Below are 16681 nucleotides of genomic sequence, written 5' to 3' on the forward strand. Positions count from 1 at the left end.
AGCTGAAGACTTAATTGCTTTTATTATTCCTCTCTCCTCCATTTTCTTACCTTTTTGAATGTATTCTTTGCTCCCGTTTCCATTTTCAATCCAGCAGCAGTGATTACTGCTGGGATAAACTTCTCAAACGTGAGGCTGGCTATTTTCCTAGTCATCTCGATATCTGGTATCCATCTTTACTATCATAAAAAAACTATCCTTGTGGGAGGCTGAGGCAGGAGGATTTTAAGTTCAAGTCCAGCCTCAGCAACTTTTCAAAGTTCTTAAGCAACTTAGTTTGACCCTATCTTACAATAAAAAATAAAAAGGACTGGGGATATAGTTCAGTGGTAAAGGGCCAGGTTCAGTCCCCAGTACCAAAACAACAGAAACTATGCTTGTACTTCTGTTCATCATCTAAATATCTGTACTTCTCTCATTTGTATTTCTGATACGAACATCACCTACTGCTATTCAATAGTTTTTGCCTGAGGATTAGTTGGTGCCCTAGTGGATGGCATGACAGCTGATGATGGCAAGCTGCAAATGAATGTTTAAATGGTGTGTAATTCAACAGATGTGCCCAGTTAGGAGAGTTTCTTAGTAGCTGCCACATAGTGTCAGTGGTGGAGTGGAATGGGTCCTTCAGATACTCTGTTGTTGCCTTATTTTTACTTCTTTCAGTTTTTGTGCCTCTATTTTGTTACTTGATTTTGATATACGTAGGCAGTGTGACTTCCATTTGGGTGTGTTTAATTTCAAATCATGAAAAAATTTGTGAATTATAAGGTAATTTAAGTAATTCCCAGTGATCATAACCAGATAATTTTCTGGAAGTCCAAGTTGTATAAAACTTAATTTCTCAATTGCATGGATAGTACACCACACTCTTTATCATAACAGTAATCATGGCTACCCCACTTTAAAAATATTACTCAGAAGGTAAGAAACTACCTACTGTTACTACATAGTACTTAAAATATACAGACTAATACATTTAAGCACATGACAATCTTTGTGAAGATGTTTTGTCATTCAGGTAAGTAAATGTTTTCTATTTTCCATGAACCTAGCAACCAGTTTCCTTACAGTCTCTTAGAAAACTGTCAAGATTGCCTCTTGACTGATAATGTTTGGCCTGAAAATAGAACTGGAATTAAGTCAGCTTTAGCCCTATGCTGCCCATCTTCCTTAAACTTATGGCCAGCCATATGTTTATACCAGATGAAGTAGGAGGTGTGATTGGATACAGGTACTATTCCTGGAAAAGATCTCAAAATCATGTTCTACTAACAGAAATTAGTGTCATTTTTTTTTTTTCCTTTCACAAAAGGATAACCTTTTCACACCTACAGCAAGATTCTGTCATTTTCTCCCTTGATCATATGTGCAAAAATCATTTGTTGGTAATAACAATTAACACAAAGGTCAGAATAGAGGGAGGGAAGGGGTGGTGTTGAGGGAGGCTTCAGGGACATTTGGTGGCCTATAAGGCAACGTAGTATTTTATTTGCTAACAATAATTGTGGTTGCAATAGAGTTCATTATATCATTCTTTTGGGAAATAAAAAGCTTTGTACACGCTTTTGTATGTGTAATATATCTCTCACACACATCTGTGCTTATTGGAGAAAAAATTTGAAAATAAAACCAAAAAGCATAAATGTTATCTGTAATCCTATTACTTGGAATCCCTTTTTGTGGCAGGTTTGGGGAGGGTACTGGAGATTGAACCCCTGAGACACATTCCTAGTCCTTTTTTATTTTATATTTTGAGACAGGATCTTGCAAAGTTGCTTAGGCCCTCGTTACTTTGCTGAGGCTGGCTTTGAAATTGCCAACCTCCTGCCTCCACTCCTGAATTGCTGGGATTACAGGTGTGTGCCACCACTCCCAGCAAGAGATTCACTTTAAATAAACCACCTATACCTTCCCATTGTTTTTTGGGTGTGTGTATGTGTGCATCAAAATATATATCCACTCTTATGAATTTTTTTTGGGGGGGGGATACCGGGGATTGGTACTCAGGGACACTTGATCACTGAGCCACATCCCCAGCCCGTTTTTGTATTTTATTTAGAGATAGGGTCTTACTGAGTTGCTTAGCACCTTGCTTTTGCTGAGATTGACTTTGAACTTGAAATCTTCCTGCTTCAGCCTCCAAGCTGCTGGGATTACAGTTGAGTTCTGATTTTAACTAAAAAAATACATTTGTGTGTGTGTATAAAAATCTGACTTTCTGTTTCAAAATTCTTAATTTTAATAGCTATACAGAGTACCACCATTTGACATATCATAGTTTATTTGCCTAGTTTACTCTATTTTTTGACATTTAATTTTTTTTCTAATATTTAAATATTGTAAAGAACACATGTCTTATGTATTACAGTTAAATAAGCTAAATCGAACTCTTTAGTATGTAGACATTTTGTAAAAGTTAAATTTTGTTGGGCAAGATAACTCTGACTTTTAAAGTTTCTTGAAAGGTGATTTGTTTTCCTGTTAAAGAAAATAGAAAAAAAGTTTTTGTTCTTCATGAAGTAGGTATGTGTTGTTTGTTGCATGTAAGTAGGAGATGGCCCTGATATACTGAACTGTTGGCTCTCAAATTCTTATTCATTCAGTCGTTGAACTCATTTATTGAATACCATTTATCACGACGTGCTTTGTTCCAGACCTGAAGTTATAGAGATGGGAGAACTGGTTTCTCTTTCTACAGTCCAGTGACATAATAGATAGTGGGACTTAGGGTGTTGCAGCCCATAGACTTGAGATTATAAATTCAAATATTTCTGCTTGGATTTACATCATCAAACAGGTGATTTAGGAGCGTATCTACCAGAGAGGTTTCTTTACTCTCCTTCTCCAACCCCTCCACCATAGATTTTTTTATTCTTCTTTAAAGTTGAGTCCTCAAATTCTGAGCTTGGTGGGCAAGACCTGAGTAAGGCTGAAAGGGAAATGTTCTTTTCATAAAAGCACAGCTTGAGCACTCCTGAGGGTCATGCTGTGCATTCACTTTGCTTCTGTGTTGCTAAGGCCCTTTCCCGCTCTAAAATACTCTGGAGATCCTCGTACTGAATCCTTTTTCAAACATTGAATTTTTAGTAGAAGGGAAAAAATTATATGCCTGCTTTCTGAGATACCAGTTGAACTTTGGAGTATAAATTATAGACTCTAGAATGAAAGAAAGGAGAAAAGTACATCTGCCCATCCCAGGAAATCAGATGGGAATTTAGTGTCTCTTCATCTTCTGTAGGCAAAAACTAGTCATGGAGTGATTATTTCTAATAATCATCCAAAAAAGAAGAAAAATTTTAGGGTTTCAGTTTGGAAAGACATTTCCTGGGACTTGAGCTTCAAGATAGGAATATTTAGCATAGAAAGACTCCAGAAAACATCATTTATTATAAGATCAAAACAAAGGAAAATTGGTTTTTAGGTGGAATGTTGGGTCCTGGGTGAATAGTGACTATTAAGTTCTTTCTCTAGGAAAATAAAGCAAAGGAAAGTTTTATGCACTGGTGTGTCCTCACCCAATTAAAGTTGAGAGCATATTTTAAGCTGTGTGGCTGTTCATTTCTTACTTGATTTATTTCACTTAACTTCACTTTCACCACCTTTTGCATGCACCCTTGGAATGCCTCCATGTTAAAGGGACTGGTGAAGGAGAAAATTGTAGACCAAAGTCGATAGTTCTTATTTTTTTTTTTTAATATTTTTTTAGTTGTCAGTGGATATTTATGTATATGTGTATGTATGTATGTGTGGTGCTGAGGATTGAACCCAGGCCTCACACATGCCAGGGAAGTGCTCTACCAGTGAGCCCTAGCCTCAGCCCAGTAGTTCTTATTGATTATGAACATTGGACTATAAGGTGATAAGTATTGAAAAAAGGAATGAACAGACATAATGCAGAATATTTTATCAAGTTTTGGTTGCTGTTGCTTCTGCTTTGTGTGTATGTATGTGCATGTAAGTTTGTATGTGCTCAAATCTGTGTGTTTCCCTGCTTTGGAAAACCTGTATCTAAGAGTGTAAGATTGAGATGGATCTCAGGGCTTCTTTACATTGGTTATGACTAGTAGCTATTGAATAAAGTCCTAAAGGTACTGTTGGTTCTTTAGGGATAACTGGGTTTGTTCTTCTTCCTTAAGGTCATTTGAATGAGGTGCAGTTTACATAGGGAATTTTAATTATTATTTTCTTATATTTTATTTTTATTTTTACTGTCATTCAGAGCAATCTTAGAGCTAGTTTCAAAGTATGCAGTGTAACGGAATTAAAATAAGCAGATGAGGAACTGGGGTAAGAGGAAACATAGGGAAAATAGGATAAAACCATGTTAAGGCTAATGGGCAGAATCACACAGGATAGTGTCTTATGCAAGAGGCAGAAGTGGATCATGTATTAAGCATTCCAGGGGGCAGAACAAAGAGGGAAATGTACAGCTTTTCTTAAGAAATCCCTTCAGTGAAGAGGATGAGACCATGAACTCTTCCTTCAATATACCCATCTAAAAATAACAGTTGTGATTTATAAAACAGTTGTTTTTATACTGTCTAGCAATGCAGATTACTAGCAGTGAAACAAAGCATGATTTCAGAGAAAGAGTAATTATACAGGGTCAAGATTTTTTGTTCCATGTAGGCAGCTCTGAAAGGGCTTTCTAGAGCCAAGGACAACATTTAGAACTTGTTGAGGAGAGGATAAGCTGCCTGTCCTCAGGCAGTCTTCCACAAATATTCTCTATCTCTGCTGGGGCTGGCATCATTTCATGAAAGTTTCCAGTGATGTTATGGCCAGTTAATTGGCCACAGTCCTAGAGACCCAGGAATGGAGATGCCAGTCTTCTCTTTGGAGTTAAGTGTCTTCCCTGCTGGCATCTTCTCTTTCTTGGTTGGAGAGAGCTTTTGCAAGGATTAGTCATGTGAATTGATGCAGTTCTTTGTAGGAGAGGGCAGTTAAATGCCAGTAGTGAGTTTTGGACTCTTGAGTATTCTGGGAACCACTGGGAATTTGCAGACTGCCAGTAGCTCATTTTGTATTAGCTACCAGGTAACCATTCAGTGATACTTCAATGCATAGCTTTGAATGACTGAATTCAAACTCATCATATTTCTAGAGTTTGTTCCTAGAATCAACTCATATAGTTGTTAAATGTTTCCATTAGATAATTCAGTTTAAGCCCTTGTGCCCACTTTTCTGCTTCACTGTTGTTACTGGCTCTAGATACTTAAAAAAAAAAAAAAAAAATCTCAGAAGGGTTGTTTTTAGAAACGGGGATTATATTCTGTGTTTTAGTGTGGGACACAGAAGGAGACTGTCTGGTTAAGACAAGAGATTGTGGTACTAAGAAAGGAAATTGGCAGGCCTATCCCTGGCAGTTTTAGTTAAGAAAAGAAAGGGAATGACAGGCTGGCCGGGGATTATATTAAAGGGAGCCTTGATCCTCATATGACCTTATTCCCTGAACCTAGAAGAATGGTCTGCCTACATGGTAGTCAATTTAGGGAGGTTAAGACAGACTTGTTCTGCTTTCTGCCACATATATTTAGAGGCCTCATGGAGAGACAGAAACCTGTTAAGGAATAATCATGACTGTTTTGGCTGAGTGCTTCCTTCACTTAGTCAGAAGCCAGCCTCACCAATGACCATGGCCAAGTTTGTGTCCACACAAGTTGCTTGTAAGGAGAGAAAAGATTCTCATTAAGAACTTGGTGCTTAAAAAAAAAAAAAAAAAAAAGAACTTGGTGCTAAAATTGCATCAGAGTAAAACTATATGTTTCTCTCAAAAGCCTTATCAGTGAAAAGGTTTTGTTTTAATTATAGGATTACTTTGCCAGGTTTGATATGGGTTAGTTATTCCAAAAGTCACATCAACTTTTTTTGGACTAAACTCAGGGGCACTTGACCACTGAGTCACATCCCCAACCCTATTTTGTATTTTATGTAGAGACATAGTCTCATCAAGTTGCTTAGCGCCTTGCTTTTGCTGAGTCTGACTTTAACTCCTGATCCTCTGCCTCAGCCTCCAGAGCTGTTGGGATTACAGGTGTGCTGCACTGTACCTGGATATCAACTTTTTGACATCAGTTTCTGTATCAGCATGTGCTCAGGCCAGAAGAGGATTGATAGGGACTATCATGCTAGTCTAATGTCAAAATCTAGAAGTCTGAAATAAGGATTTACTGATTCTGTTTTTCTTTGTTTAGAGCATACTTTTTCCTAGTTCCTAAGTAAGTTGACATTTTTTTCTAAACAAGAAATGTTTTCAACTTAGTGCCAGATACTTAATTTATATATTTACCATTTAACCACAGAGTGAAATAGGATCAGGAAGTCTTGTTAGAAAGACTTAGAAAGTGACAGAGGTTACACAGTGAGTCTGGGACAAGGTTGAAGATTGCTGTTTTGATACTCTGACCATTACTCTGAACCTGTATTTAACAAATTGTTCACAAAACTTCATTGTGTTATTACATAAGAAGCAATTTCAGGAATGATTCTTGGAATAGGCAAATGGATAAAATGTTATCTAAGATAATTTCTCTGTAGTTTATATATGGTGGCCACTGTTTAGAGGCAGAGTGGCATAGCAGTTAAGAGCATGAATTCTGGAAATCCACCATCTGTTTCCAGGTCCTTTACTGACATCTTGGGTGGATGTCCTTCACTCATCCTATGAAATGGGGATTACTCGAGTCCCAAGCATGTTAATGCATCCACATACCTGAATTCTTTAGAGCATGCTGCAGACATTGTGAACACTCAGTACGTGTTGGTGGTTATTGCCAATTTATATTATTAAGGCTATCAAATGTGTAGCTTGCCTGAGTTCATCACAGGGGCATGTGAGTAGAGTATAAGAACTGAGAATCTTGAGTTAACTAATTTTAATTTATTGAATAAGAAGGAAGCAAACAACAGTGGAGGGCATAATGAAATCATGAACCACTTATAATGTGAAGGAAAATTGTTAATCTGAGTTCCTCTGGCTTAGCAGGTCAGATGGCTAGGAAAGGAGCTGGATGTTCTGTGGAGTGGCAGTGAGGGACAAGAAGGCAGTCAGGACAGAAGGTGCTTGTGGGGATAGTTTCTGATGATTGTGCACCACATTCTGTATGTTGGACTTCAGCGCATTTTGGTTGTATTTGTTATTATGTTAACATCATCGTCTTTAACCTTGTGATTGACAGTTAACAGTGGTGTAGGATTATGATAAGGTAAAACTGGTCTGAGTATAGTTTGTTTTTTATAATACTTTCACTTTTGCAAAAAGAGGAAGAAAGTTCCTGCTTTTATATTCTGGGAAGCTTACCAAAGCTAATAAGGAGTCTCTGGTGCTCTAAACTCCTTTAAACAGCCCAAACATGACTATTTAAATAGCCCAAACTTTGACTGCCTTTCTGCCTGTGCCCTGCAACCTGGATATGAAGCTAGTTTTGATCTTTGAACTTTTTAGAATTGCATAAAACTTTGTTTTTATTGCTACAATAAATAAATAAATAAATAGATAGATAGATAGATAGATAGATAGATAGATAAATCTGGCATGGTAGTGGGCTTATCCCAGCTACTCAGGAGATTGAGGCAGGAGGATTGCAAGCTCGAGGACAGCTTGGGCAACTTGACCCTGTCAAGGGGTCAAGTTTCTCAAATAAGAGAAACTGAAGCTCACTGTTACCCTAACATCTGTGAAGCCATGGGTTTAATCCCCAGTGTCTGTCTGTCTCAGTCTCTCAAAGGTAAAACAAAACTGCAATCAGTGTACCTTGCCTCCAGGACTAAGACTTTTAACAGATTCATTTGGACATTTAACTTTCTCAAGGACTCTCTCCATCCAACCGAATCCTGTACTTTGGTAATTTCCCAGGGTGATTTTAGTTGAGGTCTTGACTCTTGGACCCAGAGTCCCATGATGTATGTGTTTGTACATGTATATGTTCACATCTCAAAAGATTGACGTCATCCTGGTCGACTAGCAAGATAAATTAATTTGAGGAATAAATTTTTACTGTGTGCTTTTGCAGACCACCCTTTGCCTGGGGAAAGGTATGATTGATAAGCTGGAGATGGGTAGAAGTCTGGGAATATGCATTCTGTCTTGATGCCAGTGAGTGCTTACCTAAGAAGTTGAATCAGCAACTCCCTATGGTTGTAGTGTTCAATAATATCTCCAGTTATTCTGAGGGATGCCATAACATTCTTAAACTATTTGTAGTTATATCAGTTATTTTATACCCTATAGCATATTGAAGGGAAGTGAAGCATTGGAAAATCAAAGCAATCAGTTAGATACCCTTAGTATGGCCATGGGACTATCCAGGGCAGTTTTTATAGAAACCTAATTTTTTTTTTTAGGTTTTGCATTTTTGTTTATTTAATAAAGATGATACTGAAACAATACAAATCAGATAAAAAACATACTAGCCCTTAAATAGAAGGACACTAAGTTTCTTTCTTTTTTTTTTATTTTTTCAAATGGGATACATCTTGTTTCTCTGTTTGTACATGAAGTAGAGGCATACCATTTGTGGAATCATACATTTACATATATAATGGTGTTTAATTCATTCTGTTATTTTTTTCCTTCCCCACCACCCCTCCCACCCCCTTTTCCCTCTATACAGTCCCTCCTTCCTCCATTCTTGCCCCTTCCCAATCCCCCGTTATGTGTCGTCATCCGCTTATCAGCGAGATTGTTTGTCCTTTGTAGAAACCTAAATTTTATCCATCCGCTTATCAGCGAGATTATTCGTCCTTTGTAGAAACCTAAATTTTATCTCAATGTTAACATCCTGAATAAAACTCTTATTCTCCCCTTCCTTGAAATCACTTCCCTCAAATTTTTTATGCATTTAGAGAGTTGCTGAGGCAAGACCATGTTTTTAGTATACTCTTTTAAAAATGCACGTTTCTAGAAATGGCCATACTCTAAACTGAATGCTGAGCCAGGCCTTGGTCTGGGTGGAGCTATAGAGGTAAAAGTTTGATACTTCACAGTTTGGTTGCTGTCAGTTATGTCAAGGTATCTTGGCTTAGTTTGATAGTCTAAATACTGGATTGTATAAGACACTTTGATGTCTCTGTGACTATATAATCATCATGGTGGGGGAGGGGAGACTTGAAAATAAAGAGTGGCTGTTTTCAATATTGCAATTATTTTTTGTACTGGACAGCATCCCATCAACCTGTTTAAATTTATTACTAAAACTATTTTTAAAAATTATTCTGAAATTGTTTTGTGTACTGCATATATGGTGGTAAAACTCACTTAGAAAAAAATGTGCCTTTTTAAAATGTACAGGTGCTTTTAGGGTGTAGAACTTCTCGTCTATTTTAATAGTAAAACCACAGTGTACAATTTTGGTGCCTTTTACTTGGCATTACTTCGGGATTATCAGGTGATGGAAAATTTCCAAGAGATATTGAAAGTCCAAATTATTTGAATTCCTTGTTAAATGGATTTGTGTGTGTGTGTGTGAGAGAGAGTGTGTGTGTGTGTGTGTGTGTGTGTGTGTGTGTGTGTGTGTGTGTCTGTCTCTGTGTGTCTGTGTCTGAAGAAATATAGACCATCAGATCTGGTAGAGTTTAGAGGGCCTCTCTATACTGTTCTTGCATTACAGTAAGAGTTGGGAGCCAGACAGTTGAGGTATTTTGCTCAGTGTTGAGATTTTGTTAGTGGTCCCCCTGCTGGTTTCCTAGCTGCTTATCTCTCTGATTTGACAAATAGTGATAACTGACATCTCTGACAGTCCAGTGTGTGAATTTCCCAGTGTCTTCTGAATCTTCAAAGGAAAATTATGTTATATTACTAGTTTATCCTGAGTATCTTTTATTATGTTCCGATTTTTTGAAAGTTGGTTATTTGTGTGCTATTGTAAAATCAGAGTGCTCAACTGGAAAACCCAGCCTTAACCCAGGCTTTCCAAGTAATAGTGAATATATTGCTTTGGGTAGAACTAGAATTGAGTTATTGAGAGAGTTATTGATTTGAGGAGTGGTGAAGAGAGATGAAATGTTGTCCTCAGCAAGAGGCCCATATGGAAGAAAGGACAAACTGGGTCTCACAGTGGCTAAGGAAATGGTAATGCTCAGATGCTGAGCTAACTGATTTTGAGTTTTGTTTTTGAAACATTGGTTTGTTTTTGTTAGTTTATTTTTTTTCATATATTCTTAAAGCCTTCCTGGAAAGATTTATTCTTTGGAGCCTGTGCTCGCCTTATTTACTCCTCTAGATTAATTGTACCAGGCCATCTACTGTTCATTTCTTTTTAACTTTTTAAAATTTTTATTTTTTTGGTTGCTGATGGACACAGTACTTTAATTATTATTATTTTTTTTATGTGGTGCTGAGGTTTGAACCCAGTACCTCACATGTGCAAGGCAAGCGTTCTGCCACTGAGCTACAATCCAGCCCTGTTTATTTCATAGTTGTACTAAATTGTATGCCTTGCCTGGGTTGAGCAGCAAAAGCAAACATAGAAGCAGGAGCATTTGCAAGTCACAATAGCTTTGAGCCTCAATGGTGGTTTCTAAAAGTGCAACTTTCAAATGAGCTGAGATTTTCTCTTGAGTTTTGAGATCAGTAATTTTGAACTATGGACTTTTACAGTTCTGGGAGAACCCTCTTTGAGACCCTAGACTATCTTTATTCCCAAACAAGCTCATGGGATGAAGCCAGCAATAATGCTGATAAATTGCTTTTAAAGGTGTTTGTGACTGACTGACAGTGGTTTTTAAAATACTCTTTCAAGTTCTCAGGCTAACCTATGAAATCTGGAATAGCTGATTGTGGAGACCAGTGTTCTTTAGGGGTGGGTACAGGAAAAGTTTGTCTTATTCTTGTGTAGGCATTTGTTGGAGGAAGCCAGGCTTATGAGTCTGGAGGCCAGAGCAGAGATGTGGAGAACAGCATGCTGGCATTTGCAGCCTCTGCTGAGTCTGAACAGGGTTTTCTGAGGGAGATCTGGAGTTATTCCTTGACTGTCTATAATCTTGTTAATTGATTTCTAGGTGTAATGGATGGGACAACTGTATGCAAAAGCCTAATTTAGTCTCTTTGAGTCTTAGAAATTTAGTTGCTCTTTCAAATAATTTTATGGTAAGTAGTGGTCTTTCTGATATGTTTTCTGTTGCAAGTTGAACAAAAAAGATGACAGAGGGGTTCTTACTGGACCACATTGCTTTGTGTACAGGTAAGCTGAAGTGGTACTTTGCTGGGAGTTGACCTGGAGTTTTCAGGCACTCACTGGTGTCCTTCATACAGCCGTGCCTATGGTTGTATTTCCTATTCCTTTTCTAGTTTTTGTTCCTGTAGAAAGGAGGAAGTGGAGCTGTGACAGATGCATTGCCAGGTAGCACACAACAGCACACAGAGCTAGAAAGACATGGCTCGAGCCAGCCACAGAGACAGATTTACACTGTGTGCGGCCCTCAAACCATAGATCCATCTATTTCAAAGAAACAACCTGCCCACTGTATTATATTTCAGGCAGAGACACAGCTTAAAAGAGAGATGCTGACTCCTCTGTTGAGCTTTTGCCAATAATGCTTCACATTTTGCTGTAGTTAATTACTTTTGTGGGGAGAAGGAAGTTTGTTTGGCAAAGGAAAGGTTGTCTCTAGATTAGAAGTGGAAGAAGGGAGATATTTAGGAGCAACTGTTTGGCTCCTAAAGTGAAAACTTCAATGAAATACACCCATGTAGTTTTGTTGAGTTTTATTTCTCTCCAGCCCCCTGCACTATCAGGAATGGAAGTATTATAGTTAGTTCATAACTAGAAAAACAAAGCTAGATAGATTGTGATTGACGTAAGTAAGACCATAGCATTCCACATTCATGGTCTTTCTGGTTCTCTCCACAGGCGTGTTTCCTGAAGGTAGAGCAGCCATTGAGATGCGTGTCAGTGTCTTTCATTGACATTACATGGGTGATAGCATTGATAGTGCTTTATTAGTACAGGTTCTAGGAATCAGTCTGCCAGGATTTACATCTAGGCTCAAACTAATGAACCCTTTGCCTCATTTACTTTGCCCTTAAAAATGGGGATTCCAGGTTTGCCGTATATTGCAGCTCTGAGAATTAAGTTTAGTGAAAGCACATTAAGACACTTAGAACTGAGTTCAGAAAACCTTAGCTATTGCATTTTTGAAATGTGTGTTGCTTCATGAAAAATGATGTGTGGTATGTGGTAGATTATTCTGTGAATATTTCACATGTAAAAAAATAACTGCTTGTGTTAACACCTTCCCAAGTTGTTAGATTTAAGAAATGAAGAAATTCTTTTGGAAATCATCTATGTTTGGAAGAAATTGGGAAAAGAGAGGAAAAAATGTATAGTTTTACAGTTCTACAAGTTGGATTTGTGAAATAATTGTGTATTTTGTGTTAGGAATAATTTATTTTGAGAAAGAAGTAAAGGCTGGTTACATACATTATCTATATAGAGTAGGATTCTTTTTGTTTTGACTGCCTTAAACAGTCCAGTGTTGCCTTTGTCAGGTGAATTTTTAAGTAGGAAAAGATTATTTTTGTGATTCTAAGGATCCTTGAGTGAAACCAGTTACCTTTTCTTGATTAAATAATATTCCTGTTTAATTTTAACATTGTATATTTGTCTTTACATGGATATTACATTTTTAAGACATGCTTAGGAGAGAACATTGTTTTATACTGTTATTTTGGAAAAATATAATTATTTGTGTGTTCTATTTTTGTAATGGAATAGGCCTACGCACACGGCCTCACACTAAGTAGAAATCCCGTAGGGTTTGTCCTTCAGAAATAGTTAATTGATTGTAGAGTTCTTTCACCTCTTTTGTTAGATGGCTTCCCAGGATCGATCGATCGATCTATCTATCTATCTATCTATCTATCTACCTACCTATCTATCTACCTATCTATCTATTTAGAGACTATTGTGAACGGGATAGTTTTCCTAATTTCTCTTTCAGCTGATTCATCATTGGTGTCTAGGAATGCAGTTGATTTATGGGTGTTAATTTTATATCCTGCTATTTTGCTGAATTCAATTACAAGTTCTAGAAGTTTTCTGTTAGAGTTTTTGGGTGTTCTAAATGAGGATCATGTTGTTGGCATATAGGGATAATTTGAGCTCTTCTTTTCCTATTTATGCCCTTTTAATTTCTTTCTGAAGCCTAATTGCTCTGACTAGAGTTTCAAGGAACATGTTGATAGAAGTAGTGAAAAAGGGCATCTCTGTCATGTTCAGTTTTTAGAGGGAGTGCTTTCAATTTTTCTCCATTGAGGATGATGTTGCCCTTGAGTTTAATGTATATAGCTTTTACAAGGTTGAGATATGTTCCTAATACTCCTACTTTTTCTTGAGTTTGGAAGATAATTGGATGCTGTATTTTCTCAAGTGCTTATTATGCATCTGTTGATAATCATGCGATTCTTGTCTATAAGTATTGATATGGTGAATTACTTTAGAAGATGCAAATATCTCCCATGTTCTTGGACAGGCAGAATTAATATTGTCAAACTGGCCATACTACCAAAAGTGCTATGCAGATTTCATACAGTTCCTATTCAAATTTCAGTGACTTTCTTCATAGAAATAGAAAAGGTAGTCATGAAATTTTTTTGGAAAAATAAGGGGACCAGAATAGTCAAAGCAATCCTTAAGGAGAAAAGTGAAGCAAGAGGCATCACAGTAACAGACCTTGAATTATACCACAGAGCTGTGGTAACAAAAACAGCATGTTATTGGCACCAAAACAGATATGAAGACCATTTGAACAGAATAGAAAACAGAGACAAACCCACATTAAATGCAGTTTCTCATTCTAGACAAAGATGCCATAAACATACATTGGAGAAAAAGATTGCTTCTTCAACAAATGGTGTTGGGAAAACTGGCAATCCATATGTAACAGAATGAATTTTAGCCCCTCTCACCCTACACAAAACTCAAAGTGGACCAAGGATCTAGGTATTAGACCAGAGACCCCGTGCCTTCTGGAAGACAGTGTAGGCCCAACTCTCCCATCATATCAGCTTAGGAACCGACTTCCTAAACAAGACTCCTAAAGTGCAAGAAGTAAAATTGAGTCAATAAATAGGATAGGATCAAACTAAAAACCTTCTTCAAAGCAGCAAAAGAAATGATGAAGCGCATGAAGAGAGAGCCTACAGAATGGGAGAAATTCTTTACAACCTGCACTTCAGGTAGAGCATTAATCTCTAGGATATATAAAGAACTCAAAAAACTTAACACTAAAAAAAAAAAAAAAAAAAAAAAGCCAAATAACTCAATAAATGGGCAAAGGAACTGAACAGGTACTTCACAGAATAAGAAGTATGAATTGTCACCAAATATATGAAAAAAATGTTCAACATCTCGAGCGATTAGAGAAATACAAATTAAAACTACACTTGAGATTTCATTTGACTTGTCAGAATGGCAGCAATCAAGAATACAAGCAACAATACGTGTTGGCAAGAATGCGAGGGAAAAGGCACACATATATTACTGCTGGGACTGCAAATTTACACAACCACTCTGGAAAGCAGTAAGGAGATTCCTCAAAAAATTAGGAGTGGAACTTCCATTTGACCTGCTTATACCACTCCTTGGTATATATCCAAAGAAGTTAAAATCAGGATGTTACAGTGATGCAGCCACATCAGTGTTTATAGCTGCCCAACTCACAATAGCTAAGCTATGGAACCAAGAAACTTAGGTGCCTTTCAACAGATGAATTGATAAAGAAAATGTGGTGTATATACACATCAGAATATTACTTGGCTATGAAAAAGAAAGACTTAATGACTTTTGCTGGTACACTATCCTGCTGAGTGAAATAAGCCGATCCCCCAAAGCAAAAGGTCAAATATTCTCTTTGATATGTGTATGCTAACACACAACAAGGTGGAGGGGGGGGGAATAGAAGTTCTGTGGATTAGATAAAGGGGAACGAAGGGAAGGGAGGGGGGATAGAAATAGGAAAAACAGTGGAGCGAATCTGATATTAGTTTCCTATTTTCATGTATGAATACACTACAGTGAAACTCCACATCATGTACAGCCACAAGAATGGGATCCTTATTTGAATAAATTATACTCTGTATATATAACATGTCAACATATACTCTACTGTCGTGTATATCTAAAATGAACAAATGAAAGTAGTTGTTCATTGATTCAGGTCATTGGTTGATTGGTTTGTGAATTACTAAGTATGCATAGGTGGAGATTTTGAGTTGGCTTTTGAGAATTTTGTTTTGCAGCTGTAGTCTACATGGCAAATAACTATCTGATTCAGTTCAAGTTCATATAAATCCTTGCATGAATTTACCTTAAACAACTATTAGAATGTCTGTCCCCAGGCCTATCGTTATTCTTTGTGCACACATACTCACATGGGCACATTTGTATTGAATTTTTTTGAAGTGATAAAATTGCAAGACTTATCATCTTAGCTATTTTAAGTGTACAGTTTAATAGTGTTAAGTATATTCATATTGTCATGAAACAGGCCTCTAGAACTTTCTCTTGTGAATCTGAAACTTTATACCCATTTATCAGCTCCCCATCTGCTGTTCCCCTACTGGTCCTCACTGTTCTTTTTGTTTCCATGAATTTATTTCAGATACATCATCTAAATGGAATTATACAGTATTTGTCTTTTTTTCTGACTAGCTTATTTCACTTAGCCTAATGTCCTCAAGGTCTACCCATGTGGTAGCATGTAAGAGTATTTCTTTCCTTCTAGAGCCTGGGTAATATTACCTTTTTTATAACACCTTTTGTTTATCCACTTATCTTTTGATGGATATTTGAGTTACATCTAACTCTCAACTATTGTGCATGATGCTCCTATGAACATGGTGTGTAAATATTTCTTCAAGACCTTCGTATTAGTTTTTCTGGATATGTACACAGAAATGGAATTGCTGGAGTACATGACAGTTTTATTTTTATTTATTTCAAGAAACTCCATTACTGGTTTCTATGGTGGGTGCATCATTTTATAGTCTAACAATACACAAGCTCCCCAGGCTTGTCTTTTAAATAGCTCTTTCTGAACTGACAAAGAGTGGTTGCTTAGCAAACAGGACAGCTGTGAAGGTTGGGATGCTCTTTTTCAAGTTTCGTCAAGCCCTTGGAATCGGCTCTCATCAGTACTGATTAATTATTGTTGTTAAGGTCATATTACTGGACCAGGGCCTGTAGGTTGTCACTGAATTATACACAGAATGTTGGCCTGGATATAGGGAAACAGGCTGCATTTGTTGTAAGTGGTAATAGTCAAGTCATCTCAACACTTGGCATTTGGATAACTTTAGATTTCCTGAGGATATTGTTCCCTACAGTCTTTCTTGGTAGGTGGTAAGGCTATTACATAGTTAAAGGACTGGAGAAAGGGGACACTAGTGAGGAGGCTGCTGTAATAATGCACATGTGAGTTGGGCTGTCTACTTGTACCCTTGGACAAATTGGTCAGGCCTTTCTCTGAAATGGCAGCTGCTTTTGTGCCTTAGGAACAGTCTGTGATGAGACTGCTGCCCTGCTTCAGAGCTGCAAGGGAAGAAGAAATGATGGATCTATTCCTCCTGCTGTTTTTTGCTATTGCTGTCTTCACACCCTGTTGCCATTTATGTTTTTTGATGAATGATTAATTAGAAAAATAATCATTTGTAAATTGTGAGTGAACCAGACATTTGGCCCTG

At 37.3% G+C, this 16681-nt stretch overlaps 1 protein-coding gene across 12 annotated transcripts in view; it reads left to right on the forward strand.

Annotated features, from left to right (window-relative positions):
• Positions 1-16681, forward strand: part of AUTS2 (activator of transcription and developmental regulator AUTS2) — a 1098554-nt gene that overhangs the window by 62073 nt on the left and 1019800 nt on the right. The window lies entirely within an intron of this gene.

The sequence above is a fragment of the Sciurus vulgaris genome, assembly GCF_902686455.1.
Source record: "Sciurus vulgaris genome assembly, chromosome: 18".
NCBI classification, from domain to species: Eukaryota; Metazoa; Chordata; class Mammalia; order Rodentia; family Sciuridae; genus Sciurus; species Sciurus vulgaris.